This window comes from Eptatretus burgeri, chromosome 5, assembly GCF_056783735.1.
Source record: "Eptatretus burgeri isolate ZD-2024b chromosome 5, Ebu_testis_v1, whole genome shotgun sequence".
Taxonomy (NCBI): domain Eukaryota; kingdom Metazoa; phylum Chordata; class Myxini; order Myxiniformes; family Myxinidae; genus Eptatretus; species Eptatretus burgeri.
In genome coordinates, this window is record NC_140965.1 from 78,501,259 (window position 1) to 78,528,157 (window position 26,899).

The window sequence follows — 26,899 nt, forward strand, 5'->3', positions numbered from 1 at the left end:
TTTTTTTTGACACGGCCGTGCTGTGTGAATGAGGAAGTGGTTTTGGACTGTCATGCTGTGAAAAAATAGGAACTATTCTGTGAGACAAGTTTGAGTGTTTATATTTTATCTCAGAACACGAACTGAAAACATTTGAATCAAAACTTTTATGGCGTGGTTTATGTCCAAAAACGATTTGCAACTCGGGCGGTGGCCAGATGAGATCATTAAGAGAAGCTTGTCATTTCCTGTGCCCACACCCAATGATTAAGCAATTTCCTCATCGTTGCTTTATAAGCGGTTCGCCAGACAAAGTTTCTGCCAGACAGGATTTTCATTTTTACAACTGAGGCATGGACGATATTTCTTCCGATGAAGCCAACAGCCCACTACAGAGTTGGTAAGTTTGTGTATGCTTTTCTCTTTGAACGATGAAGCAAATGATTATTAATTAAATCATGATAATTCTGATATATATATATATTTTTCCCTGACAGGGCATTGGAAGAAATTGAGTTCACATATCACGACGTGGTTCATGAAATTAATACTCTTATTGAAGAGATCAATGATTTTAGAAGAGAATTGAAAGACATTTTCAATGAGTGGCATGAAGTCTTATCACGTCCTCTCATCTCGAAGGAATTAAACCAATGGTGAGACACGTGTGTGTGCCTCTCTCTCTGTCTGTCTTTCTACCTACCTCTCTCTGCTCTTATTGAAGAGGCCAATGATTTATAATGACTGGTCTCTGATCTCGAATGAATTAAACCAATGGTGAGGCACGTGTGTGTGTGTCTATGTGTGTGTGTGTGCGTGTGTGTGTGTGTGTGTGTGTGTGTTGCTTTCCCTGTCTGTCTCTTCATCTATACCCTTGACTTTTTTTTTTTTTTTTTCAGCACTATCGCACAACATCAGCTGTTGAAGCAATCTTGTACAACACATGATTTTCTGGAGGTAAATATTTCTGAATTATTATTAATATCACTCGTACAACACATGATTTTCTGGAGGTAAATATTTCTGAATTATTATTAATATCACTCTCTCTTTAGAATGTCGCCTTATGTTGGTTGCATCATTAGTTTGGACGTGGTTTTGTCAGTACACTGGAATTCATTTTATTGACCTTGAAAGGATGACAGGCTCCTGGTGTGTTAATTCAGTGGTCAACGAGGCTTATTCATATTACCATGTAATTATCTTTATAGAACCTAATTATTATCCACTTTTTGTTTCAAAACAGAATATGGTGTCTGAGTTTCGAAATCACAAGGCATCTGAAGAAGATTGCTGGGAAAGATTGTACATTCTCAAGCAAATGAATATTTAATATTTTCAATATTAATAAATTATATTTGTTTTGTTTACAATTACTTGATTCTGAATTACAAGAAAAGAATAAAAGAGATGTAAAGGGGGGGTTGGGGGGGGGAGGGGGGGTAGGTGCGCTCCCCCAATGACCCATCACCCCTCATCCCATCCCTCCCCTCCCCATGTGTGTGTGTGGGGAAGGGGGGGGGTGGGATGAGGGAGGTGGTGGGTCAAAGGTGGGGCGCACAGGGGGATGAGGGGGGGTGGGGCTTGTGTGGGCAGGGCTTGTGTGGGCGGGGCTTGTGTGGGTGGGGTGTGTGTGGGAGGGGCTTGTGTGGGCGGGGTGTGTGTGTGTGGGTGGGGCTTGTGTGGGTGGGGCTTGTGTGGGCGGGGGTTTATGTGGGTGGAGCTTGTGTGGGAGGGGTTTATGTGTGTGGAGTTTTTGTGTGGAGGTTGTGTAGGCAGGGCTTATGTGGAGGGGTTTATGTGGGCAGGGTTTATATGGGCAGGGGTTTATGTGGGTGGAGCTTGTGTGGGAGGGTGAATGTGGATGAGGCTTCTGTGGATGAGGTTTGTGTGGATAAATGGATGGGTGGAGAGATGGGGGGATGGGTGGATGAGTGGAGCTTGTGTGGATGGGTGGATAATTTTTTAATTAAATAAACATGTTGTGTGTGTGGGGAACTAATTAACTAATCACTAATTATGTGAATATGATGAATATGGGTGGAGCTTGTGTGGGGTTTGTGTGTGTGGAGCTTGTGGAGTTTTGTGTGGAGGTTGTGTGGAGCTTGTGTGGGGTTTGTGTGGGCGGGGTTTCGGTGGGAAGGGCGTGTGTGGGCGGAGTCAAAAGGGGCGGAGTCAAAAATTTCAATTTATTGGAGCTTGTGGGGGTGTGTGGTGGGGTTTGTGTGGGGTTTGTGTGGGCGGGGCTTGTGTGGGCGGGGGCTTGTGTGGGTGGAGCCAAAAAGGGGCGGAGTCAAAAAATTCAATATATCTTTGTCTTTTGTAATTCCTGTGAATAAAATGAACCTAAAATCTCTTCCCTTCCAAATCATATATCTTATAAGTCCAAGGAACCGTATCTATTACATCAACAATTTTAAAAAGCTCGTTGGTCCATCTTTTCGTATAACCTTTTTCAAAATGAGATTTCCACCTATATATTCTTACGATATCACCAACTTTGAACTTAGGTTTTCTGACATTAATCTCTTTTTCATATTTTAATTTTGTAAATGTTTCTGATGGCTTCATATTTGTTGACGTGTGAATCGTGTCATTGTACTTATCCACAATATCTTGAATAAAAGATGACCATTGTTGTGAACCGAGTTGTGTGAATTTTTTATATAGTCTCTCTTTTAAGGTACGATTAAAACGTTCAACAACAACTGCCTTCCCTTCATTAAAGGTACTGTATAATGTAATACTGTTATTTTTTAGAAAATTCATAAATGTCTTGTTATAAAACTCCCTACCCTCATCAGTCCACAATTTTTTAGGTTTTCTCTTACTTTTATTAAATATCTGTTGGAAGGCTAACATAAGAGTATTACCTGTTTTGTTTTTTAATGGTACAACCCACGCATATCTACTCCTCAAATCAATAACGGTTAAAGCATACTTGTACCCCTTATCATTATTGAGTTCAATCAAATCAGCAGACCAGATATAATCAACTTCCTTGGAATAAACTTTCCTTCTCTGAAACTTTGTGAATATTGGTTTATGTAATTCATCAGCTAATTGCTCTTCAGTCTTAATGGCATCATTAGAGCCTATAAGTTTTTTGAATTTCCAAGTCCAAGTTTCAATTTAGCACTAATCATCTTCTTCACGATGAACCTATCAACTTTTTCTCTCAAGGTTGGATTTTGTATCAGAGACAAATTATACAACATTTCTCTATCGGCTTCATGCTTTTCTTCCAACGTTGTGGTATTCCCATAATCAATATCGTGTCTCATGCACACTTCATCAACTCTATTGATTGGTTTACTCCAGGATTTAGGATTGTCTGCCTCATCTAATCTTTTATCCAAGTTTGTGCCTGGACCACAGAAAGAATACCCTGGAAGATGTAATTCCCCTGGTATTCCAGTAGTTGTAAATTTACTTCCTGATAAAAACTTTTGTATATCTCCTCCTAGTTTGTGTTGGGAGATAAATTGATTTTTTTTTGAACCACACACTGAACATATACCTTTTCTATAACCCTGTTATTTTTACTTTTAATATATGAAATATTTTTAGTATTAGTTTTCTTTTTACATTTGAGACAATAACTCATTTATTTATGAGAAAAATTCCTGCAGAGTGCAAAAACCTTTTTAGTTTCCAACATGCACATTTGAATCTTAATTTTTAAAACATAAAGAATCCTTAGAAATGCCTTCACTCTCTCCCCCATTTACTTAAGAAAAAAAAAATGAAAAACTTGAATTTAAATCCATATCTTGTCGATGTAAATAGTCTTGTCGAAAGTATTGCAAATAGACTTGTCAATTCTTTGTTTTCCTCCTCGGTGGGTTGAGTTATTTTCTGTAATACCCCTAATCTTTTTTTAATCTCACTGGTTTCCATATTTTGATATTTATTTTGTCTCGCTCTTTCCTCCCTCTCCTCCTTCTCTTTCTTCTCCTCTCCTCCCTCTCCTTCTCTTTCTTCTCCTCTCTCCTCCTCTCTCTCTTCTCTCTCTCCTCCCTCTCTCTCTCTCTCTTTCCTCCCTCTCTCTCTTCTCCCTCTCCTCCTTCTCTCTCTCTTCTCTTTTTCCTCCTTCTCTTTCTTCTCCCTCTTCTCCTTTTCCTCCTCTTCCCTCTCTTCTTCAACTCTTTCCTCATCCCTTACTATCCTTGAATCGCTTACACCCCATAGAATATTATACATATATTCATCAGGATTTCTTGTTATTCCTGTATCCAAAATAATTTTTTTTACAACAGGAAACCAATAAAATTTCTTTTGAATTTCTAAAAGAGCCTTACCTTTTCTTAACTTTATAATTTTTTCATTATTTAACATTCTAATTAAATCTAAAGTTGTCGGTTTATCAACATCAGCATAATGCCAATCTTTTATTGAAAATACCTCATTCTTATGTTGTAGAACATATTTATTAAAATACCGAATACCCTTTTCTTGAAGGTATGCTTGGACACAGAAATGATAATTTTCTTGAAGCCTTCTTGCTGTCATTTATGTATTAGAAATATATGTTAGAACAATATTATGGCACGAAACACCTCCCCATCTTCCCATAGTTAAATCATTTTGTATTTCCTTACTTATTATATATAATCCTGTTTTTCTGTTTTCATGAGATAAACAAGGGCAAAACCATTATTATATTTACCCTTATTAAATTCTTTTATTTGTTGTTTACTAATCGTAGCCCCACAAAACTCATTCTCGATACCAAGTGGATAATATTCTTCCTTACGAGACTGATTTAATTGTTCCAGGTCTTCGAGGTTAATTTTAAATGACCAATTATACCCTAAATCATTCATATCATACCCCCATTGTTCTATTCTCATACAAACGATACGCCCTTCTTTATAAAAATTTATTTTAATTCGAACTGTGAATTCTGTATGACCTGGAGATAATATCAACACTTCTGTATCTTTGGAATACGGCTGTTGTTTTATTTAAGGATATATATTGTGATAAATCGCTTAATCTCACCAAGTCATTCGCGTCAGTCGGGCTTGGATAATTTTTTAATTTATAAGCATTTTTCATGTTAATATTTTTGGTTATATTATATTTATGTCGTTCAGCCTGTGCCTTTGTGTAATAATTTGATAAATCAATATCCAGTTCTTGAGATACACCAAAGATAGAACCATCTTTACCAACATAAGTCATTTATATTAGATTAAAAATAATATCATAAAATTTTTTATTTTTGTTGAGTTGAAATAACACATATAGGCATAATTGGCCACAACACTTGGAATTTAATTCTTGGACTTGAAATGTTTGATAAACACCATTCTGTAAGAATTTTATGACTTCAACAGGTGGTGGAAGACCAAAACTATCAAAATAATATTTGTCTTGACTATTAAAAATACAAACCCAATGAGAACCGTTCCCATTATTATCTTCTAAGTTCATAATAATATTCTTTGTATGTTTCGGCACATTTGTTAATTCATCTCATACAAATAACCACATTATGAATTTTTAATTTCTTACAATATTTGACAAGTTGTAAATTTGATGTTGTATTCTTTCCAAATTCTTTCAACCACTCATCAATGCTCATTTATTTATTAGAAAGATATAATCCATTACCTCTTTTCGTTAATTTTACACCTGCTTGTGCTATAGAAGAAAGCATATCTCCAACTAGCAATCTCGCTTTATCAGGCAGACCTTCAAGTTTTTCAGCAAAATCGACAATTACACCACTTCCACTAATTTGTTTCTCCAACTCTTTGTTATGTCTTTCCAATTCTTTTTGAGCCTGGAGTTGAGCCTTCCTTTCGTTGGCAGTTTTCACCGCTGTTGAAATACCACCCGTCAATGCTCCAACCGCACTTAAACCAGCAAATAAAGGAATTAGAAATGGGAGAAATCCTCCACTCGTCTCTCTTATTGAATATTTTTTCAACATTGGTTTTGTCATTTTAATTTTAAGTGAGCCAGTGTCATTCAAGATTTTAACCTGTTCTCTTGTGAGAAAAACATCAATTCTTACTGCTCCTTTTCTCTGAATTGTATTAACGTTAATCGTACAAGGCTTTTGATTTTGAACACAAGATGATAGTTTATGAAGATTGATTTGATTAACATATACCCCAGTTGGTACTTTGCCACTCATTTATTTAACAAAAAATTATGTGAGACTAATCATCACACCATTATCTGTATTAATCTGCAATTCTGTTTCTTCCAAAAGCAAACAATATGTATCAACTTCTTCACTCTCTCCTCTTTCAATGTATAGGGAAGTATCCACTCGATTAGACTTTATAGTTTCCTTTTGAGCGCTCAGGTCAAACGCATAGATTGTATACAAACTTTTAAATGCTGTCATATCCAAAATAGGTTCTTTATTTCCATTACTTTCACACACCTTTTGGTAAGACTTGTATGCTTCAGCAAAATCATTTTTTTCCCAATTAATTTCCAATCTATCTCGTGGGTAAAATGTTCCATCTAGAGAATCTCGCTTGTTTCACCTTAGCATTATCACTCAATGCATTATTCTTATCAGTCGCAGTATCACCATCTGGCTTTTTAAAAATGATCCACAGATATCGTGGCTTTCCTTCCAGAACACCCAAATTCCACGTGTAAGTAGTTTGATTGAGTTTAACGTGTTGACATCTTCTTTTGAGGTATGATACACTGAGTGGTTTCTTTGAGTTAAGTCTTCGATTCAACATCTCTTCTGTTTTAAGATTAGGAGTATATTCACTGATATACCAACTCATTTCCTCAATTACAAATTTATTCTGATCACCAAAAGCACTACCAACACCAAAAAGCAATCGATTTTCATTATCATTCCTTTGTAGTTGAAATCTAATTTTGAGGCCATACAGAACTTTATCATGATCACAAAATCCAAATATACCTTTAAGAGGAACTGCCACAGTAAAACTATTTTCTGCTTTTTGTATCATCATTATACATTCCTTTCCTTTGAGTATACCCAGGGTCTGTGTTTGTTCCTCGTTGACATATCAGGAATAAAACCTTCGACAGACCCTTTCCCATTCTATCACTGAATGTATAGAGTGTAAATTTTATCATTTCAGATACAGCAGAGACATAATCAACCGCTTCAACTTCTTGTGTTCCAATATACAAACGCACACTATCAAACATTTTCCAGAAGAAATCATTTACAAGTGTAGCGTTTGTGTTATTCCCAGCCTTAGTGAATTTAAATTTACACAACAAGAAACTTTCGGAGAGATTCAAATAGGTTTGTTGATTATTTATTTCAAAACTTTTTGTACCATTCGTATTCCAGTCTGTTCCAGTTATTGCATTTACCTTGAAGTAATCTTCTTTTTTAGTGGAGTTTGAGATAATAATAGTATCATCCAAATCATAGATACTATCAATTGCTTCCATACTTGTATTTATTTAGGAAAAAAAGATGTTAAAACTTTTGAAACCCTGATCCAAGTATTTGAATTATTTTCTGTCGTTCTTGGGGGGACAACTGAGTTTTGCCTTTCTTAATTTCTTTTATTGCTTGTAATTTATGAGATTCCTTCTGGGCATCTTTTATACTCTTTACAGCACCTGCAACATTTCCCACAGCAGAAGCAGTTGAACCAATTAGATCTTTATGTTTAAGAATAGTTGAACCAATACCCATGAGAGTATCAATTATCCCATCTCCTCTAAATTGATGCCCAACACCCCTTTGTCTCTTAGGTTTATAGTATCCTCTACCAAGATACATACCTTCACCCTTGTAGTATGGGGAAAGGAACATCCCATCCCCTGTAATTATTTTATATTTTCCCAACTCGTGTTTCCTCACAATAACCATCGTATTTATTTATTGGAAAACTTCACGTAGGTGAATTCTGATGGATATAACTTCTCCATTAAAAGAAATCACACGATTATCTTGGTCGGTTATCCTAAAATTTACTCTGTGTATGGTTTTTCCTGACACAGGTAGATAAACCAAATTTTTGGGTTCCATATTGAATTTATAACCAATTGGGGTTGAGTATGCGCTGAATGAAAATATTGTATTTGTTTTTTTTCCCATCATTATAAGCACCATCAATCAAATCACAGTGAATTAACACCGAATTTATTCCTGAGGATATTTGAATGACATTATCACTGTAAAACGTCCCATTAGTTTCAATCTTTTTTGAGGAGAAACCCAATAACTCTCTAAATGAATTATCAATTGTGAAATCAACCTTGTAGTTATTTTTTAACTTTAATCGTTGATTTTGAAGTATGTTTTTGAATGTTTATAACAATATTTTTTGGTTCATCACCCTGTTCTTTCATAAGACGAGCAATTTCGGAAGATATTTGAGAAATCTCATATGCTCCAGGTGAGACTGTTATCGCTTTGTATCCACTTCCTGGATTATAACTAAACTTGTCATTTTTCTCAAGTTATATTAAATAAGGTATTATAAGTTTCCATGGACAATAAAGATGCCTCATATTCTTTTGTTGTGTCAAGTTGTAGTGGGTATGGGAATGAAGATGTGTGGTCGCTTGTTGTGAAATTGAAACTAAGGATTGTGCTTCTCATCTTATTTAATATGAGATAAAATGTCTTTATATTGATATTTATTAATTATTTTCATGTTCATCAACTGGTCTAAAATGGCTGATGCTTCATTAAAACAATTGTTATTTCCAGCCTTCTTACTGCCTAACAACAATAACAGTCTATTAACTAATTGCGATGGGTCATTTGGAAGAAAACTAACACCTGAACCAAGGATACTTAAAGCCTGAATAATGTGTTTCTCCTTCTCATTCTTCCTACTTTTACCAGAAAGAATAACCTTATAATTTAGAGTGTTCAGCAGATCAATATATACTCTATCATCATTATTTTCCATATCCAATGGTTTATCAATATACTTTGATTCATCCCTCACAGTTGAACCTTGTCTTCCATCTTTTGTGAGAAGAAACATTAATCTTGGAGTTAGTTTAACAGGGGGTTGAGCAGAACCCAAGAACCTTAATTCATCATTAAATATCAATACCTTTTCTTGAACAAGATGAAATATTGCTGATTGTTCTGTTGGAATGAGTCCTGCTTTGGTTTTTGAATCCGCTGAATATTCATTGTTTTGAAGAGCATTCACAATATAATCAGGGGGTCGATTAATCTCTTCCAGTTGTTGAAATAAACCTTCATCATCATATTCTAATTCTCCTAAATGCTCTAATTCTTCCTCCGTCATTTGACTGAAATCTTTTAACATTTGAAGTTTTTTAGGAGTATATATTCTACCGTGGGAACTGTGGAAACATCTTTCATTTTCCTTGGGAAGTTTTTAAAAGTGGTTTAAAAAATTTCTCTTGTTTTCTTTCAAATGCTTCTTCGCCTGCTAGTTTCTGTCTGCGTTTCTTCTTTATGTCTTCCTGCTGTTTTACAACTTTTGAAACCAACTCTTGATGTTCCCTAAATCTTCTTGCTCTTTCTTCCGCATCCATTTATTTATTGAAAAATATCATTTAATATCTCATCTTGTTTCACAACAATATATTTATATTTTTCAGTCGTGTGTTTCATGTAATCCCCAAATTCCTTTTTACTACATAATGTAGAACAATTGTCTCTCCAAAAATTGTTTTATATCTATTGAATTTAACTTGAATAAAATAAAAGTATTAGCATTGTTTCTGATGGAACGACGAGGAAGCTGAAAGTACGATTGACTAAGATAAATACAATTACAAGAAGAATGTCTCCCTCTTGTGTAGTAGCTGTCCATTACCGTTTGGTTTCTCTCATTAACACAATCATCAAAGATAACGAGGTTCTTTTTGGATTTATCCAAATCTTGGGAGACGGTATATCATCCGTATTATCACTCAGAATACAAGTTATCGGTTTTGATTTCTTTTTACATCTCTGTGTATCACAAAATAGTTGTATTATATCTTCAATGTTAAAATAATTTAGGTTTTTTTGAAGTTTAAATAAACCGATTATATCTTCTTTGAAGACCAGCATTAAAACCTTGTGAGAGTAGTTGATACTCTGGTTGAAAACTCGACTTTGTGAAAATTATTAAATTATCATAATCTAAAAAGTTGGGAGTGAGGAGCATCTTTAAAAGTAAGCAGGTTTTTCCACATCCACTTGAACCAACTATGAGGCATCTTAATGAATTTGGGAGATTTTTATGGTTGTCAAATTTTATCTTATTTTCCCAAATAGGTAAAAAATCATTCATTTATATATTTGGAAAACAGGTTATTAAATTTATTATTGGCTTTTTCGAAATTCTATATTTTATCCTAAGTTCAGGTTTAATTTCAAGATAATCCATTATTTTATTTATGCAATATCTTGTGTTGATATTTCCCTGAAAATCACATCCATGAATAATATATAACAACAATCCTTTGAACATTTCTCTCATACGTTCAGTTTCTTCCCTTGTAAGGAAAGGTGTGTTCTCACCCTCGTTCTTTACATTCATTTCTCGAATCAATCTTGTAAAGTAATTCATTTTTGGTGTAAATCTAAAAGAATTATTTTCCTTTTTATATTTTTGATTATCATTAATTAGAAGATAATCACAGAATATACATTGTTTATAGGCTTTGACTCTGTGTTTAATCCCCGTCTTTCACACGCAGGACAATTCTCAAATTTGTCATATGGAGAATCATGGAATTCAAGAGGCTCAAAATCGAGTAAACTATTCATATTTATAAAGTAAAACTTTACTTAAACTGAAATTCATCTTCGATATCATCTTCGATACTTTCAGAATCATCTATACTTTCATAACTATCATTTGAACACAAACTCTCGGTGTCATAACTATCGTTTGAATGCAAACTCTCGGTATCATAATCACTCTCATAATCTTCAAAATCTTCAGTTGAATATTGGCTCATTTAATTAGTAGAAAAAACATTACCATCGATATCGATATACATTTTTTCATTCACAGATTCAACTGCTACATTTTTTATATTAAAGGTAATTTTAAAATGATCCTTAACTACAATTGAACGAAATGTCATTTCACCTGATATATTAACATCCTTTATTTCATCAGGATTTATATCTTTAGGGTTGTTGAAAAAAATACAAATTTCTCCTTGCATATTACAGATGGTCTTATCTTTTCTTTCTAAAGCTTCATCCATAAGGTTTTTATTTTTTGATACCTTTTCTTGTTTCATTGCTTTTTCTAGTTTTGAATATATTGCCAGAAGGAGAGGAGAAACTTTTGTTAGAGATACCTTAATTGATGTTCTTCCAGGTATACTAAAAGCCCTTCCACTGAAGTAAATTGAAGAACTCATCATATCCACCATAATTGTTTTTATCCAATAGTTGTTATATTTATCTTTGTTCAATTTTACATCCTTGACATATTTCTCAGCATCTTTAACAAATGAAGAGATTGATTGAAACTTGTCTTTTGTGTCTTGAAACATTGTATTTATTAAGTGAAAAAGTTGGAGGATAAAATGGTTTTAAGCACAGATTCACCTGTAAAATAAATGAAATTTTCATCAAGAAAATTTTAGTTTAAGCACAGATTCACCTGTAAAATAAACGAAATTTTCATCAAGAAAATTTTAGTTTAAGCACAGATTCACCTGTAAAATAAACGAAATTTTCACCAAGAAAATTTTAGTTTAAGCACAGATTCACCTGTAAAATAAACGAAATTTTCATCAAGAAAATTTTAGTTTAAGCACAGATTCACCTGTAAAATAAACGAAATTTTCATCAAGAAATTTTTAGTTTAAGCAAAGTTTTATTATATAAATATGGTGAATACAACATACTGCGATGTTTGTAATCACGAATATAAACATTATAGAAAACACCTCCGAACCAACAAACACACATTTAATCTATTTCACAAAATATCCCCTCTTGAGTTGGAAAGAAAACATTGTGATACCTGCTCAAAGGATGTTTTGAAGAGTAGTTATAATAGGCATCTTCAATCACAAAAACACAAGAAAAATGAGTTTAAAGTAAAGGGAGACTATTATATTGAAAACACTGATGGGGCATTTAAAGGGCATATAAAAATAAGGATTTTTCAATTTGGAGAACCCGGTCCATCATCAATAATTGAATCAATTGAAATAGTGAAACCTGATGTTGAAAAATTTATTAAAAAAACATTAAAAGAAATGAAAACTTTAAAGTTTTATATGGGAGTGAAAATGAATATGAAAAGACAAGATGAAGAACAAACTCCTTATATGAGGACAGATCTTCATTTTATAACATCATTTCAAGATTTTTTGAATAGTGGGGTTTATGAAGAACTATCAAGACAAGAGGAGGATGTTGATAATACAGTGGTAGGAAGTGGATTCAATATTAAAAAATCATCTTTTTAGATGTACACATTCTAAAATCAAACCCTCTTAAAGCTTCTTCTTATATTGAATTACCAAAAGAAATAAAACGAAAGAAGGCAGTTGTTAATATTAAGAATAATGATAATAAATGTTTTCTCTGGTCTGTTCTTGCTCACTTACATCCACCAAAATGTAATTCAGAAAGAGTAAAACAATATATGAAATATGAGAATACCTTGGACATTAAAGATTTTAATTTCCCAATGCCACTAACAGATATTCCTAAATTTGAGAAAAAGAATAATCTTTCTATTAATGTATATGGATTAACGGATACAAACAAAGTTCAAATATTAAAAATTTCAAACAACTTTAAAAATGAAGAAACACACATTGATCTTTTATATTTTAGTGTTGGAAATAATTCACATTACACATACATCAATAATTTATCAAGATTAATCTCTTCTCAGGTATTCAGAACAGCAAACAAAATATATCCTTGTAAGCGATGTCTTAATTCATTTCATACAAAAGAACGATTAGAACAACATTCAAAATATTGTAGTAATCATAAATCAGCTGTAATTACAATGCCTAAACCTGGTGAAAAGATTTCTTTGAAGATTATAATAAATCTATCATGCACCCATTTGTGATATACGCTGATTTTGAATGTATCCTTAAAAAGATAAATACTGCTTCTCCTAATCCAAAAGAACCATATACAAATAAATATCAAAAACATATTCCTTGTGGTTTCTGTTATTATATCAAATCATCTGTTGGAGAAAAGTATAATAAACTTGAACAGTATAGTGGAAAAAATGCTTCACAAGAGTTTGTAAAACGATTAGAAAAGGATTGTATAAGACTAAGTAAATTAATGAAAGAAACAAATGAACCGATGAAATTAACCATAGAAGAAAAATTAGAATTTAGAAAGAACAATATCTGTCATATTTGTGAGGAGGAAATTGAGGAGTCTAAAGTTAGGGATCATTGCCATCTTACTGGTAAATATAGAGGCCCCGCTCATTCCTGTTGTAATCTTAATTATAAATTACCTTCTTTTATTCCAGTCTTTCTTCACAACAGCGCCAACTATGATACACATCTATTTATAAATGAACTTTCAAAAACACCAGGGAATGTTTCTGCCATAACAAACACAAGTCAAAAGTATATTTCATTTACAAAAATGATATTCACAAAACCTATAACTCGTATTCGGTTTCTTGATTCTTACAAGTTTATGGGAACACCACTAGCCAACCTCGCATCAAATCTAAGCTCCACGGGCTCTTTTCCAAATCTTAATTCATTCTTTCCAAAAGAGGAAATTCTAACTAAAGAGGAAATTCAGATTAAAGAGAGAATTCAAAGTAAAGAGGAAATTCTAATTAATGAGGAAATGAATGAAGAAATTCTTACTGAAGATGAAATTCTAATTATACAGAAAATTCGAACAAAGAATGAAATTCTAACTAAAGAGGAAATTCTGATTATAGATGAAATTCTGATTAAAGAGGGAATTCTAACTAGAGGGGAAATTGAAACAAGGAATGAAATTCAAAGTAAAGAGAAAATTCTTACAAGTAAGGGAATTTATCCTTATGGTTATATGGATTCATTTATGAGATTTAAAGAAACACAACTTCCTTCAAAAGAAAGTTTCTATAATAACCTTTATGAAGAAGAGATAAGTGATAAGGAATATAAACACGCACAAGAAATTTGGAAAATATTTAAGATAAAGAACCTTGGAGAATATCATGATTTGTATCTAAAAACAGATGTTTTATTGTTAGCTGATGTGTTTGAAGCTTTTAGATCACTCTGCCATAATAAAAATTGTTATGGATTAGATCCTGCCCACTATTTCACAGCTCCTGGTTTAGCTTGGAGTGCAATGTTGAAAATGACAAAACAAGATATAGATTTAGTCAGTGATGTAGATATGCTTTTGATGATTGAGAAGTCTAAGAGAGGTGGAATATCACAAGTATGTTCAAAAAGATATGCTAAAGCAAATAATAAATATCTTCCAAATTATGAGAGTGAAAAAGATAGTAATTATTTGATGTACTTTGATGCTAATAATTTGTATGGATGGGCAATGTCTCAATCTCTGCCTTATGGTAAATTAGAGTGGGTGGAAGAAAAGGATTATGAAAAGGCTTTGATGAATATTGTTATTTCTTCTCAAGAGAAATTGAATGACAAAGAAGAAGGTTATTATTTTGAAGTTGATTTGAAGTACCCGAGTGATCTTCATAATAAGCATAAAGACCTTCTTTTTGCATGTGAGAAAGAAACCCCAAAGAAAGAATGGTTCAGTGATTATCATAAAAGTTTTAATATTAAAGGCAAATCAACAGAAAAGTTATTAACAACATTCTATGATAAAGAGGGATATGTTTTGCATCAAAGGAACTTGAGACAATATTTATCTGCTGGGTTGAGAGTAGCTAAAATTCATAGAGTTTTAAAATTTAAACAAAGTCCTTGGATGAAAAAGTATATTAAATTCAATACAGATATGAGAACAAATACAAAAGTAAAATTTGAAGGGGAATTCTATAAATTGATGAATAATGCTGTCTTTGGAAAGACAATGGAGAATGTTAGAAACAGGCAAAACATTAGATTTGCAACATCTTGGAAAGAAGCTTCTAGATTGATAAATAAACCAAGTTTTGAGAGAGAAGAGGTTTTTTCAGAGAACTTTTCTGCTATTCATATGAAAAAGGAAAGTATTGTCATGGATAAACCAATTTATATTGGAACAGCAGTTCTTGATTTATCAAAGATATTGATGTATGATTATTTGTATAATGATTTAAAGAAAGAGTATGGTGAAAATGCTTCATTGTTGTATATGGACACCGATAGTTTTATTCTAGATATAAAAACTGACGATGTTTATAAGGATATGAAGAAAAACATTGGAGTATATGATACAAGTAATTTTAGTAAGAAGAGTGAGTTATTTTCAAAAAGAATGAAAAGGTTATTGGCAAGTTTAAGGATGAGTTGGGTGGAAAAGTAATGAGTGAGTTTATTGGATTGAGAGCAAAGGCATATGCTTATAAGTATGGTGATCAGATTGATAAAAGGTTAAAGGGAATAAAGAAATATGTAATAAAGAAATCAATAACTTTTAGAAATTATTATAATTGTTTGATGAATAAGAAAGAAGAATATAGGAAAATGAATACAATAAGAAGTTATAAACATAAGATATATAGTGAAGAAGTAAATAAAAAGGCATTAGGAGCCTTTGATGATAAGAGATTTATTTTAGATAATGGAATAGATTGTGTTCCATATGGATATTGTATGATAGAGTGTATAAAATAGATTGTGTTCCATATGGGTATTGTATGATAGAGTGAATAGAATAGATTGTGTTCCATATGGACACAAGTTTTAACGATGGGAAGATGGGTTAGGGTTTTTAAGGGCCTCCGCCGCGTTTTTCACAATATATAAATGGTCGAACCAAGTATTAGTCAAACTAAAGAGTGGAGAAAAATCTCAGGCTTGGTATATAAATGGAAAACATAATGAATGTGAAAAATATCAAATAAGTCTTATTGAAAAAATATCTAAAACAAAGGTAAATAAAACAAATATGCGAATCAATTTAAAAACCAATAAGTTAGAGGATGTAAAGAAAATAATAAATATGTTTGAATGGACTGAAAAATTTGATGGTTATCAATTGAACAATGGAAAAATAATTTACTACAATATCAAAATGATATGCAACTCAGGAGGTGGTCAGATGAGATCATTAAGAGAAGTTTATCATTTCGTAATGGCACAAAAAGGGGTATCTTAAAAAATATAAAGATTCAAATGTTTTGTTTTTCAATATTTTAGATGGGGATTATTGTGCAAAGAAAATTAAACTATTGAAGGAATTTGAGAATGAACAAATGTTTATAGGTTCAATGAGTGAGCTAAACAATATGCATTGGTTATTTGATAAAGAGTGCCCCGAGGCTTAGACGTTTCAGATATTTCTTTAGAATCACCTTTAACAAATCTTTATCTTGTTGTATGGGCTATTTGAATAGAGAGCCCCTAGGTTAAAGGAAATAAAAAAATGGACCGTTTTACAGCCATTTTTCCCTGCTGTGCAGGGGTTGGCTTTTCTTGAGGCAATGTTTTATGGCCGGATGCCCTTCCTGACACCAACCCTGGTCGCCTCTTACGACACACAGGGATATGGTACACCTATTCTAACCGGGGCATACACCGGGACCAGTACACTGGCACTCATTTCGCCGACCTCGGAAGGATGGCAGGCTGAGTCAACCCCCTGGTGTTAATTCAGCAGCCAACGGGATTTGAACTCAGGACCCTGGGATCCCAAGCCGCCACCCTAACCACTAAGCCAACACCAGGCTCCAGGTTAAAAGGGGAGACAAATAAATATACCTTGGGCTAAAAAGGGGATTTATTTTTTCAGGGGAAAAAAAAAGAAAAATTTCATGGCTGAAAATCCCCCATTCATTTACATGGGGAAAAGTGAGCCAGAACCAGTATTCTTTCCCTACTTTCATTGAAGAAGGAGGAGCAAGATGTCTCCACAACTTTGACCACTTCTTTTTTTTTAATTTTTTTTTAATTTAAATATTGAAGAGGTTTATTATCTTGCCAAAACGAAGTTTTTTGCAAGATATGTTAGTCAGCTTGTATGTTTTTTTTTTTTTGTCTGTAATCACGTATAAAAATTTCTGCAGAGCACAGTTATCATCGGAAATTTTTGTAACTTCGCAGATCAGAGGCCTATAGAGGTCCCTTTCACTGCACAAAATTTTGAAGGTCAAGGTCAAAGGTCAAGGTCACTTTGGTGCAAATCAGGGGAGTCGACGAAACCCTTATTTTTTGAGTAATTTTTATCGGATCGTCTTCAAACTTCATGGGAATATACTTCATGGTCTGGCGCTCAGCTGATTAATTTTTGGTGGCGATTGGCCTTGACCTTCATATGTTTTTTTTTGTTGTTGTTGTTGTTTTTTTGGGGGGGTCTGTAATCACGTATAAATCACTCTGCAGAGCACAGTTGTCATTGGAAATTTTGTAACTTCGCATATCAGAGGCCTATAGAGGTCCCTTTCAGCGCATAAAATTTTGAAGGTCAAGGTCAAAGGTCAAGGTCACTTTGGTGCAAATCAGGGGAGTCGACGAAACCCTTATTTTTTGAGTAATTTTTATCGGATCGTCTTCAAACTTCATGGGAATATACTTCATGGTCTGGCGCTCAGCTGATTAATTTTTGGTGGCGATTGGCCTTGACCTTCATATGTTTTTTTTGTTGTTGTTGTTGTTTTTTTGGGGGGGTCTGTAATCACGTATAAATCACTCTGCAGAGCACAGTTGTCATTGGAAATTTTGTAACTTCGCATATCAGAGGCCTATAGAGGTCCCTTTCAGCGCATAAAATTTTGAAGGTCAAGGTCAAAGGTCAAGGTCACTTTGTCGCAAATCAGGGGAGTCGACGAAACCCTTATTTTTTGAGTAATTTTGATCGGATCGTCTTCAAACTTCATGGGAATATAGTTCATGGTCTGGCGCTCAGCTGATTAATTTTTGGTGGCGATTGGCCTTGACCTTCATGGTTAGCGCCTGAGGTCAAACATATTTGACACCAAGGTCAAATTTTCAAGTTTTAGGAACCATATCGTGTAGAACCTCAAATTGAACACCTCGATGAGTGCTTTCTAGATATGTCAAGCTTGAGACATTATGACATCATTTGGTGACGTTATGAGGCAAAAGCATATTTTTCATGGTTACTCTGTAGAACGATTCTCATCGGAATCTCTCGTAGGCAGATATTCCTCAAGGAGTCGCTCCTGGTGGATATCAGCTCTGTTCACCTCAGTGTGACCTTAAAGAAGTCACACGTGGTCATCTTTTGGCAAGATTTGGGTCACCCTGCGGGTGACATTGGTTTATTTTTATTTTAATATGTCTAGTAATTGTTTTTTTAATATCTCATCTGGAACGTAGTTCCGGGGAGCTTATGGGATGGTGCGTCCATCCATCCGTCCATCTGTCCATCCACAAGTACTTTCAACTTCTCTAAAAGTACACATACAATTTTGATGAAACTTTACTACAATGTTCATCACAGTGTACGTACCAAAGCTTGTTCATGGCATTAAAAAAATGGGCCCTATGGGGGCTTATGGGGGTTGCCCCCTAAAATAGATATTTGCTTTCTTCTTAGAAATTACACACACAATTCCGATGAAACTTGACGACGACCTTTATCACCCGTAATGTACGAAGTTTATTCACGGCATTAAAAAGAAAATCCATCGGTATTTACTTACTTCTCCGTTACATATATTCTGCATCATCCATGCCTTCCAGTGGTTCTCTGGTTATATTATACAGCTGCTACCAGGTGAGTGCCCAGGGGTATTGCCCCTATGTTTAGTATCTCTGTGAGGTTCTTTGTCATCATTCCTGTTTAGACCCATTCGACCCTGTTTGGATTCTTTAGATCCTTTAGATCTGTAATTAATGTTGAAACATACTATTTCAACCTTTAGAACTTTAAGACCACTTAGATCCATTGACCTTATAGACCACTTAGACCCCTTTACCCTTCAGACCACAAAGGCCCATAAGACCCACTAAGACCAATAAGTCCCTTTATGAATGCAAGAAGCCCCTTTATGAATGTAAGAACTCTGCAGACCCTACAGACCCTGTTAGACCATGTTAGACCCCGTTAGACCCCTTAGACCCATAAGACCTCTAAGATGCTTCAGAACCCTGTAGACCCTATTAGAACCCTTCGACCTTAGACCCTTAAGACCCTTTCGACCACATTCAACCTTTTAGAATTCTAAGACCCCCTTTAGACCCCAAATAACTGATAGAGCCTGTTAGACCATGTAGAACCCGAAGACCCCTGAAACCCTGAAGACCCTATAAACCCCGTTAGACACCTTAGACCTATAACTACTGTTTGAACATACCCTTTAGACTCCTTAGACCTTTGTAGAAGCTTTTAGTCCCTTTGGAGCTTTTAAGACCCTTTTGACCCCCTTCAATCCCTTGAACCTTCAGACAACTTAGACCTCTTGACCCTTTAGACCCTTTTAGACACCTTATATCCCTTAAGACCTTTTAAGACACTCTACCCCCTTGGACTCCTGAAGACATTTACATTCTTTAAACCACTTGGGCCACTTGACTCTTCGATATTTAAACCCTTTTAGACCCTAACGACTATTCGAAATACCTTTTAGATACTTATAAACCATTATAGACCCTGTAAGACCCTTTGGACCATTTAGACCCTTTAAAACTTTATACCCCTTAGATTCATCCTCCTCCTTCTTGGTGTGCAACATAAGGCTGCTAGTAGCATCATTGGCAGGGGTCGCGGCTGTGCCGTTGATGCAATGCCCCTGTTACCAGTACACTGGTACTCATTTTTCCGACCTCGGAAGGATGACAGGCTGACTTAACCCTATCTGGTGTTAATTCAATGGCTCGACAGGAGCTTGAACTCAAGACCCGAGGATGTTAAGGCAGCCACTGAACCATTAAGCCAACACCAGGCTTCCCCGAGACACCTTAGAGCTTCGACCCTTTATTTCCTTTATACCTGAAGACTCAGCCGTTAAACGCATACTACACGAACTTCTATCGAGTCTTCTTACAATATCCAGACTATACTTTTTTCACCAAGTAATGCAGAATTCCCAGTCACCCGGGGGGTGGGGACTTTGTAGGTTAAACAGAAATTGCATATTCGGTCACTGAATTGGTTCACCAATGAAAACATAGAAGCATATTGCTTTTGAGATCAAAAGGTCAAGGTCACATAAAATCATAAATTTTCATCCGATTGCCTTAAAATTTGAACAGGCTTTGCATGTTGGGTCACTAAAGCCTATTGTTTGAGGTCAAAAGTCAAAGCTCAGGTGATCACATAAAATAATTTTCATCCTATTAACTTGAAATTTGAACAAGATTTGTATATAGCATCAAGGACCTGGTTCACCAAACATCAGAATGATCGATTTTGCCTTTTTGACATGTCAACGGTCTTCATTTCACCCCATTCCAATGAAATGGCCCTTTTGTTGGATTTATTATTACCATATTTTTCAAGATATCAAATTGGAACTTACACAGCTTATTTGTACTTATGTGTCGTGTATATATATGTGAACGAAATTTGGTCAAACTTAGTCAAAGGTCAAGGTCATCCGAAAAATGTAAAACACCTATTAGGTCACAATTAGAAAATGTATCAACCAAATTTGTTCTGCACAACATTCAATCATGCAAAACACTTGATCGGTCAAAAATTTTTATTTATGTCCCGATGTATCCAAATACCAACAGGTGTACGCTTGCAATGTTGGTGGATATTGTGTTTTAGGAGTTATGTTTACGAATTGTCAGAAGAATAAGTACTTTGGTGCATCAAAAGAAGTGCATGGAAATGTTGAAATGCCTCTCCATTAGTCACACAATGCAAACTGATAAATACATTATACAGTAAAAGTTTGTTCATGGTCTTCTATTTCGTGATAATTATTTGCCGACGGGTGAAGGTTAGTTCATGGCATTCTGTGATAAGAACTTGCTACAATTGGAAAATATATTGGCTGGTGTTCAGAAGGTGTAAAAATCGTGTTAATTTGTTAATAGTTTAACACAGAGGGAATGCAACTGGAACAAGTCCAGATGATGTCGATCTGTGGTTTGAACCAGGCCCCATGGAGAAACCTCTGACAATCAGGTTGTGTTCCTCGACAGAGAACAACCTGTTTCTTGGCAATCAATTCACGCGGACATAGATATCATTTTAACACGCTCAAGCGGTATGTTCCATCATTCATTTCAAATTATGTCACGAAGGTACAATCGTGATGAGACCTGTATTGGCAGCATTAATTTTATCATTCCCCCCCCCCATTTGTAAAAAAAAAAAAAATGCATTGGCATTTTTGTGCCAATGGTCAAAGACAATTCGTAGCGGCTAATTTGGATATGGAGGATGGCTGTGGTTTGATGTTATAATTAGGAAGAGATTCCACTCTGCTTTCTTGGCAGCCGAGTGAATTGTTGATACGGTGTGAAACCCACTTTGTTCAACTTAGCATGAATATTTATTTCTATTTGCACAGCACAGTCTTGCCATATTTGCTTTTAATCAGTCAATGGGCTTTAACATTTGCACATAATGTGTTCCATTGCCCACAAAGGGGCTGTAGTGTGGCATTTTGAAAACTCATCAAAAGCTGACATGTTGAATCCATTTAGCATTGAATGACCCACTTGGCAAATGGGTAATGCATTCAGCTCAGTAAGCTTCCCCAAGAGAGTGTCTTGAGATTGATTCTGAAGTCACATGACAATTTACAAGCAAACTCTGTTGTGCAGCAGTTAAAATGCTCTCTTTCTTATGGCATTAAATGGTATGCAGTTTCCATATCGGCATCTGCATTTTATGCTTAATTTGTGCTGCTGACGAAGCCTGAAGGCAGAAGCACCTCTATCTCTATCTCTATCTCTATCTCTATCTCAATACCCATCTCCATCTCCATCTCCACCTCCATCTCACTTCGAAGAAGGAAGCTTAAAAATTCTAGCTTGACCAATAAGCTATTGCTGTTCTTAACCTTCGAGAGATTCTTTCACACTTGCACAAAATTATGCATGCTTCTTTGATCTTTGTTGTTCTTTTTTTGGGTGTGGTCTGCACTCTTAACTGAAGGTCCCATCGCCAAGTGGATTCATTTTGGTTGTGCCTTTTTTCTCCTCATTTTCCTTGTAAGTGTTTAATCTACCCTGCATTATTAATAATATGAAATGGTTGCAAAACTAACTCCCAAAAGCTTTATCTTTTACAACTTTCTGCTTGCTCTTTACTTTCATTTTTATATATATATTCTTAACTTAATTGTATCCAATATATATATATATATATATATATATATATATATATATATATATATATATATATATATATATATATATATATATATATATATATATATATATATATATATATACACAAATTCAACCTGTCGCTTGTTAAGGGCCCTGTCACACCTTGACGTTTTAGCCAGCGTATGGCAACGTATCAAAATGTATGTAAAACGCTGGCGTACGCTGAACTATTGATGTTTTATTCAGTTTTGGGCATATTTATAACGAGTTGGACGTATGCATAAAATATTAGTAATGTACACAGAACGTTCCAATAACTTATAGATAACTTATACCAACAAATGCTTAGCATGTTGTCGGCGTTCACAACCTATGCCCAACGATAGTCTAACTTATGCATAGCGCACGGCAGCGTATCGCCGACGACCACGTGGCGTAGCCTATTCATAGGCTGCGGCTCGAAGATTTAAATCATAATCGCACTAGAAATCGAAGTGACAACATGGATGTTTTCTCCCCTTTTTTTGTTACTTACAAAATCTAAGATTTTTCAACTGTATTGGTCAGTCGATTTTTTTTTTATTCTGTCCGTTTGTCACCTACAGATCACAATTTTATACTGAAATTCACGAAACTTCACCACATGGTAGAGTTTGACATAAGGAAGAAGCCTATTGTTTTTGAGGTCAAAAGGTAAACATAGGCCAAAGGTCAACAACTTCGGTGGGATTTCTAAAATCCTCAATTTTCAACCAATTGACCTGAAATTTGAAGAGGATTATCCTGGATCTTTATCCTCATCCAAATCCTCGATCTTTTCTTCCCTTGTTAATCTACCCCAAACCAACCTCCTTCAAATTCCCTGCTTTCCTTCCTGAAGGTCCCTGTAATGCCCATCTTGTATACCCCGTGTTCCCCGCCCCATCCATCCCCCTTCCACAGATCTCCTAATGTCTCTGTTCCCCACTGTTTTGTCTTTCCCTCTCCCGCCCCTCTTGTCTCATGCCCCCCCTCACTGTGCTTTCTGTGTTAGCTCTCATCTGAGCCTCGACAAGGTATACAAAAAAGAAAAAAATCTCAGGTCACTGAATTCAACCACCAATTATTGTTGAGGTCCACTTCGGCCAAAAGGTCAACAGAGGTCGAATTTCTAAGATTGTAAATTTTCATCCGATTGACTTGAAATTTGAAGAGGAGTTGCACATTTGGTCATTGAATTCAACCACCAATTATTTTTGAGGTCAAATTTGTGTTATGGATTTTGCAAGTATCGTGCTCTGCATGACGTTGTCTTCTTGTTGAGTGGTCGCTTGGCTACCGTTATTCTCAGGTTTTCTGTTGTCTGTATGTCTGTCTGTTTGTTTTTATGTTATGGACAGCTCTGGAGGCCAGAGGAGTCAACCAATTTTGATGAAACTTGACTGGTAGGTTCATACCAGGATCTAGTTGTATACTTTTGAGCACCGTTGCTATGAACACCTCCGTTGCCCAGCAACGGGACTTTAAAAATTTTGAAAAAATCCGAAAAAAAAACTTTTTCGAAAATCAAAAATCTGTTTCCACGCTTTTATGCGCACTATAATCAACCTCTTTGTCAAAAATTTTCAGCCCGATCCGTCAAAAACTGTATGACTAGTATGCAATTATATAGCGACCACCCATGTCGCCTTCTGGCTTGTTTGTTTGTTTGTCTGTCTGTGTACAAGATATCTCAAAAAGTTGTGCACAGATTTGGATGACATTTTGTGTACAGGTTGGGTGTGTGACAAGGATGAATTGATTTGATTTAGATGTAGATCCGAATCCGGATCTGACGACTCAAATTTTTTAAGTCATTCTTCACCATTGAGAGACGGGGCTCAAAAAACGATATATAGCGCGGTTTCAAAAACGTATTTGGCCAAATATATTCTCGTGGATCAGGCATTATGAGGTGGTGGTATGTGCTTTACCAAGTGCCCTGTTAATGTTTTGGCTCTGAGTATATATGTATGTATATATATATATATATATATATATATATATATATGTATGTATATATGTATATATATATATATGTATATATGTATATGTATGTATATATGTATATATATATATATATGTATGTATATATGTATATATATATATATGTATGTATATATGTATATATATATATATATATATATATATATATATGTATATATGTATGTATGTATATATATATATATATATATATATATATATATATATATATATATATATTTTTTTTTTTTTGAAGCAAAGTGAGAGTGGATCAACGAAGAACAGGCAGCCAACAGTGCCATGCCAGTGTGCTTTGTTTTATCGCCTGTGCTTTAGGAGCCGTACAAAATTTATCAACATTTTCAGTTGTACAAAGAGTAGCACTTTTCCAGACCCCACCCATCTCCCCAAAATGAATACTTTTCAACATTTATTTTTTCAGAAAAGACTTTTTGAGTCAAAACAAAAATAATAAACAGCATGGTGTAAGACTTTATAATTTTGGCCAAAACAAGATGTGACACTGTACAATCACTTTTTTTGCACTTAAGGGAGACATTTTTATTCTCCAAGAGACTTTTTGATATTTCACTTGAACAAATGTTTTCAAATTTCAAACTTTTGTCAATTGAGCTGCACCTCTGTTGTCAGATAGATTTATTATTACAGCAACAATACACAACAAAATATAGATTTTAATGTAGTTTGTAATCTTTGATATGAGAAACCTGCTTGACATTGAATAGTATTACACATTAAAAGGCCGTCCTTTCTTGAGTCGATGTACATGCACGCATTGACAAAATATTTGGAGAGATTTGCACTGTTTTTATGTATGACAGGTGGTGGATAATTTTGCAATGTATTTCACAATCTCTGCAATCTCGTCTCGCAACTAATGTGCCACCATGATGTTTTATATGCAGGTGTCCACAAATAACCGGTACCCTATCTACGTGCAATTGCGATGTAGACATAATGTCGTTTTAGGTAGCAATTAGATGCACTGTCGAACCAACGGTCATGAGTGCACACACTCATTGAACACTCTCTTGACATGAACCAATAAATCCACACACACACACAAGTAAAAGGTAATACAGCATACAAATAGCACTGGTTGGCCATTGACTCACAGTGTGGTCAGTTGCAGAGCAAGGCCTGCCAGTCAGTATCATGCATGTGGTGATTTCAATTGAGCTGCAAGCATGGTGAGAGGCCTGGTCCTAAATTGATGTTGTGCATTCCAGACGTATAAAGTTCAAGTTTATTTTCTCCATTTTATTGATTTGGATTTTTTTTTCTTCTTTTGTTTGGTTGATAATGCTGATTATTGCAGGCTTAAAATCGACATATTTAAAAAGCATTTAAAGTTGTATGCAATCAGCAACCCCATACCCCCCCCCACCATTCTCCCCCATTCCATCTCTTCCTACTCTTTGTACAACTGTAAAACTGTTGGTAATTTCAGACATCCCTTCATTTGTGACTTCTTTTTTATACAATGTGGAGGCTTATCGGGGAGCTAGAACATGGAATGGATTAGATGTAACAAAGCAAAATGAAGACCAGAAAGAGGGGGGAAACACAAAACAGAGCATATTGAGAGACAAAATAAAGAAAGACTTGGAGAAATAAGGCATGTGGGAAGAAGAATGTTGTTGAGGCGAGAACACGGAGTGGACAAGATGGGTACAGCCACAAATTCTCAGGTTGGGAAAATCGGAAGCTTTGAAAGAGGTGGGCTTGGGGAGGGCTAGTAAGGTTCGCAAAGATCATGGTTTTGGTTGGGGATGATCTGATATTGTGGTGAACAGCTGTTTTGAAGCCCTGGAGAGAAGAATGAGATGAAGAGAGTGCAGAAGCGAGTTCCACAGCTCAAAAAATGAGGAATGAATGAGTGGAGGGGTGAGCAGTGATTCTGGATTTTAGTAGTTTCACCAAGAAGTGTTTCTTTAGCAGAGCATGTGCACCCTCTAGAAACCTGGGTGGACAGAACATGGAAAATGCAGACATTGCACGACCATAAAGGAAGTAGCAGAATAGAAATACAGCGAGACCACTGATCTGTCTGTGATGTGAAATTGATAGGCCCATAGACTCAGATTCCAATGGTGTTGAAGGCCTTGGTTTCGACAGTGTCAAGGTGAACGAGTTGAGGTAGGACCACCAGCCCAGAGGTGAAAGCAGTACTCCATTAAGCTACCGATGAAAGCCTTGTAGGTGAATAAGAGTTCAGCTATGGACATTGCACGACAGACGATGCCAAGTCGGCAACTAGTTTTGGAGGCCAACTTACCCTAAATGGGTTTGGGGGTAGAGAAGTTGCAGCTGAAACCCAAATCCTATCCAGGTTCCTCCTGATGACTCCATCTTTGCTCTTCTAATGGCTCCAATGCAGTATTTGGTCTTCCTTTTGATTAGAAGTGTGGATTGCTCAAGAAAGATCATTGCTGATGGTGAGGTCCAACAGTTTGAGTAAAGGAACATCTTCCAGAGGATCGTTAAGAAGTAGATGGGAGGGTTTGCCAGATGGTCCTGAGAGAGAGAGAGAGAGAGAGAGAGAGAGAGAGAGAGAGAGAGAGAGAGAGAGAGAGAGAGAGAGAGAGAGAGAGAGACAGACAGA

The 26,899-nt window shown here is 35.2% G+C and overlaps 1 protein-coding gene and 1 long non-coding RNA gene across 2 annotated transcripts in view; one reads left to right on the top strand and one right to left on the bottom strand.

The window, feature by feature from the left end:
- Positions 1–26,899, bottom strand: part of CDH23 (cadherin related 23) — a 683,120-nt gene that overhangs the window by 291,737 nt on the left and 364,484 nt on the right. The window lies entirely within an intron of this gene.
- Positions 109–1,217, top strand: LOC147026761 (uncharacterized). Its single transcript, XR_015058492.1, has 3 exons — positions 109–379; positions 477–635; positions 879–1,217. It is a non-coding gene; the product is annotated as an uncharacterized LOC147026761 (long non-coding RNA).